Raw genomic sequence first — 5,000 nt, forward strand, 5'->3', positions numbered from 1 at the left:
AGTAAATGACAATAATAATAAATATAATATAATGGTAGCGGCGGCAGCTGAACCGAGCTAGAGCTGCCAGATGGCCCCGTGCATAGCCAAATTTACCTAAAATTAGCCACAAGAACAGTAATGTTTTTATTTATTTATTATATCTTTAATCTTATATTATCTTAAGTCGCGATCTGAGCAGCGCATAGTACAGGAAAAGGCTCTTTACTCACACTCTTTAACCTTACTCAGGTGTAAAATGGCTACCTGACCGTTAACAGCGTTGTCCCTGTCGGACTAAAAAAATTTTTTGCAATATTATCTCCTAACAGGCGTCCTCCTGTCTCGTCTTACATGTTCAGTGTTGCTGTTGGTTAGGGAGCCCTTGTAAGCTTTGAGCACTTTTAATGGATATTGCGCAATATAAAAGCTTTATTTCATTTTATTCTTTCCCCGTTTTTTTCCGTTTTTTTTTGTTTTTGTTTTTGTTTTTTTTTTTTAAAGTTTCTAAAAGGAACAACGTGTTTGTTGTGTTTGGCTACCTTACAGTTTAATTTGGCCACTTTTGAGGTCGAAATTGGCCACCTGAAACTTTCGCCATCTGGCAGCCCTGGCTGAACTACAGACACTCTCCATAGGGTTACAATTTCGCGGTACACTGAACTTTACGATGAAAAAGGTGGGTGTACGATATTTAAACCGAATTACTTCGTAGATAAATAAAAAAATTAAATGAATTTTAGTTTAAATAGTGTTCTTTAAACTACATTTTATGTGATTGACTGAAAAGCAAATTTCTAATAATATTGCTAAGATCAGTTTTCTCTTTTATGTCATAGTCGCTTGCAATGCAATATAAATACAATACAAAAGTGTGGAATGCAATTTATCTTTTTACAAATAGACATCTATTGATCACTCAGAAAGAGAGGAAGGGGAATTGTTAAAAATGCAAGAAATCGTAGATGAAGGAAAGAAATGAATAAAACAAATTATAAAAGGATCAAACATAAAAATAGTCTCATAATAAATAATCTCATGGACAGAGAAGAAAACTAATGAAGAAGTATTAGAGCAAGCTGAAACTAAAAGGCTATTAATTCGTACAATAAGAAAAAGACTAATGCAATTTTTAGGACACCTAAATCGACATAAATGTATTGAACATCTTGCTCTCACAGGAAAGATAGAAGGTAAAAAGAGTAAAGGTAGACCAAGAAAAACATATTTGAATAGTTTGAACAGCTGGGTGACAAAGAAAGAGAAGAGTAATATTAGTTTTCTGAGGTTATCTGATCAGAGAGATGAATGGCGTATCATGATCACCGATGTCTGGCACAGACTTGGTACTTGAAGAAGAAGTCCTTCAGAGCGAATTGGGACCATGTAGCAGGAGTTTATCCCGGTTTCTAAAACGTGAAACGGACAATAGGAATAAACTGTTAACCTTTGGATAGGACGCTAGTCTATCGCTAAGAACTTTCCGCCAGTTCCAAACAGACCCGATTAACTAATCACTGCTGGGTGGACAGGATGGTCAGAAAAAATAAGAATCTCAACTGCACTGAAGGACTAATAATGAATAGGTTACATGTTGAATCAGAAGAAGGTGTGTAATGAATAGGTTACATATTGAATCAGAAGGAGGTGTTTAATGAATAGGTTACATATTGAATCAGAAGGAGGTGTTTAATGAATAGGTTACATATTGAATCAGAAGAAGGTGTTTAATGAATAGGTTACATGTTGAATCAGAAGAAGGTGTGTAATGAATAGGTTACATATTGAATCAGAAGGAGGTGTTTAATGAATAGGTTACATATTGAATCAGAAGGAGGTGTTTAATGAATAGGTTACATATTGAATCAGAAGAAGGTGTTTAATGAATAGGTTACATATTGAATCAGAAGGAGGTGTTTAATGAATAGGTTACATATTGAATCAGAAGGAGGTTATGATGAATAGGTTTCATATTGAATCAGAAGGGGGTGTTTAATGAATAGGTTACATATTGAATCAGAAGAAGGTGTTTAATGAATAGGTTACATATTGAATCAGAAGGAGGTGTTTAATGAATAGGTTACATGTTGAATCAGAAGGAGGTGTTTAATGAATAGGTTACATGTTGAATCAGAAGAAGGTGTATGATGAATAGGTTACATATTGAATCAGAAGAAGGTGTATGATGAATAGGTTACATATTGAATCAGAAGAAGGTGTATAATGAATAGGTTACATATTGAATCAGAAGAAGGTGTATGATGAATAGGTTACATATTGAATCAGAAGAATTTTTTTTATTATTCGCCGAAGAGATGTTTTAAGCCGAAACGTTCCGTGTTTGGTATATTGCTCTTTTTCGATGCTATTAAAGCTATTCAATTTCATTCATTGCTAATTTTGTTGTGTGTGTGTGTGTTTGTTTTTTGTTTTTGTTTTTTTTCTTTTTTTACCTTTTTATCCATTTGGTTACTTTTTATCACCTGGTTAATTCTGGGATCAGTCGAAAAGGAAGCCATGGTTCCCGTCATCATATCATGCTTGACTTCATCAAAAACGTTCCTTATTCTGGTTTTATTTTTCCAATAGTAGTTACCCAGGTAACTCTATATTGATATGGTTTAATTATCACTTCCATTTCCATCTAAATAATAAATATATAAAAAATAAACACTTAAATAATGAATAAATAAATAAATAAATAATACAAATAGTAGTAATAATGATGATGATGATGATAATAATAATAATAATGATAATAATAATAATAATAATAATAATAATAATAATAATAATAATAATAATAATAATAATAATAATAATAAATAATAATAATGATAATAATAATAATAATAATAATGACAATAAGAATAATAATGCCATGATGATGATGATGATAATGATGATGATGATGATGATGATGATAATAATAATAGTTATAATAATAAAATGTTGACCTCTTCAACTATTTATTAACGTATCTTATTCCGGATGTTAACCGACTTTTAGTTGGAAACGGTTATCGTAATTCAAGGTCACTCGAATCAGATTCTTGGCACTCCAAAACGAAGTTATACAATTTTGTAATAAATAAATATATAAATAAATCTAATCCCCCCCCCCCCCCCAAAAAAAAAAAAAAAAAAAAAAAAAATAATATAATAATAATAATAATAATAATAATAATAATAATAATAATAATAATAATAATAATAAATAATATTCATACTGTCTATAATAAATAAATAAATAAATTCAATAAAAATCAAATCACTAAATAGATTTAATTAGGTAAATAAATAATTTTTAAAAACTGATAAAAAAATTTTCATTTACGTGAACTTATAACAGGGATTAATTCATAACTTCCTGTTTATTTCTACAACTTGTGAAAGCCTGTCTTGAAATGTGTCAGAAAATATTGCATTACATCATTATGTATTGATGCTACGCGTTTAGGTAAAATACTCACAACACTCGCCAGTCGTATTATAACGTCCCAACACAATCATTGCATTCCATCGTTACGGATTTTAATGATATACGTTTAGGTAAAATATTCACAGCATCATCCAGTCGTATTATTACGTACGACCAACACACACAACTGTGTGTGACCTTGATCGGTTATAGATAGCATGCGCTTGGCTAAGAAGCTCACAACATGGCCATCCAGAAGTATAACGGACCAACACACAAAACTATGTGTAACTATGAACTTTTATAGTCTGGTTCAGACAGTTTAGTGAGAATTACTCATAAACGTGGATGGCAAAAAAAATAATAACAAAGAGCTGCGTGACGTCATCTTCGTTTTATCTAGATTCTGATTGAGATAATTTAGTGAGAAGTAAATCATCGAAATGACTGTCTAAAAACAATAACAAAGAACTGAGTGACGCGATTTCGTTCCTCCACTTTGACCTGCCTCCATGAAACGCTTTTATGTCGCGATGACCAGATTATACTAAAAGGTCATCATACATATTATGTTGGCAGATGCTCTGGAAACAGATTAACATGGAGTAGGGAGCAAAAATGTGATGTCAAAAAAAAACAAACGGGCTCCAATCTCATTGGAAGTGTAAAACCACTCTTCCGGTGGACTGAATACATAATATACCTTGTGTAATTGATCTTCTGGTTTCAGAGTGAAGGCATCTTATTTTCTAGTTTAATATATGTCAGTAGTCAATAAAAAGCATCCATCCTCGCTCTTTCTTTTACGTCCCGTAATCCTTAGGGCTAACCCACACCGGAGACTGACTCCGACGACCCTGCACTGCCGTCTTCCGGATAAAGACGTCGGGCACGGACAAAATACTAAGAATAAAGAGAAGAGCCGCTAGTCCTAAACATACCAAGCTCGAAAAAAAAAAACGACAGAGGACGGCGGGTGCTTTGTATGGGTAGGTCTAGCGGCTCATCTCTTTATTCTTAGTGTTTTGACCGTGCCCGACATCTTTATCCGGAAGACGACAAAGTACGGCAGTGCCGGGTTGTCGGAGTCAGTCTCCGGTGTGGGTTAGCCCTTAGAATCTGCCTATACATCCTTCTACTGAAATTATATTTATCATGATTCAACATGTAACATATTAATTACTAATCCTCCGACGGACTGGTTCATTCACACTTCCAAGGATTTTGGAATCGGAAAAGTGGAGGGTGTGAGATCACGACTTTTCATTCCTATTACGATGCAAGTTTGGATAAAAATATTATTATAAACTTGGCTTATTTGACTCCTTCTTAACCCGAGAAAATCACTCATTGTATACAAGGAATACTTTGAGCAAATAGTACGGCGGCTATGTGGTATAGTGGTAACACACTCGCTTTCGGATCGGAAGGTCCTGGGTTCGAGCCTCGTTCGGCGCATAGTAGAGTCCTTGGAAAAGGCTCTTTACTCATATTCTCTCATCGTACTCGGGTGTACTGTAAAAACCTCGCCGTTAACATCGTTGTCTCAATCCGAAAAAAAATTTGTAATATCGCCTAACAGACGTCATAATATCTCGTTC

The 5,000-nt window shown here is 33.6% G+C and overlaps 1 protein-coding gene across 9 annotated transcripts in view; it reads right to left on the reverse strand.

Moving 5' to 3' along the window:
* The window catches only part of LOC144958378 (semaphorin-5A-like), a 272,714-nt gene that overhangs the window by 137,404 nt on the left and 130,310 nt on the right, over positions 1-5,000 (reverse strand). The window contains exon 1 of one of the 9 annotated variants that reach the window (XM_078890358.1): positions 2,433-2,623. The exons of the other annotated variants lie outside the window; for them this stretch is intronic. The gene's annotated coding sequence lies outside the window, so the exon portion shown is untranslated. Of the gene's footprint in view, positions 1-2,432; positions 2,624-5,000 lie in introns of those variants that run through there. 9 annotated transcript variants of the gene reach the window in all.

This window comes from Berghia stephanieae, chromosome 12 (assembly GCF_034508935.2).
Source record: "Berghia stephanieae isolate SIO BIC M18660-M18661 chromosome 12, UCSD_Bste_1.3, whole genome shotgun sequence".
Taxonomy (NCBI): Eukaryota; Metazoa; Mollusca; class Gastropoda; order Nudibranchia; family Aeolidiidae; genus Berghia; species Berghia stephanieae.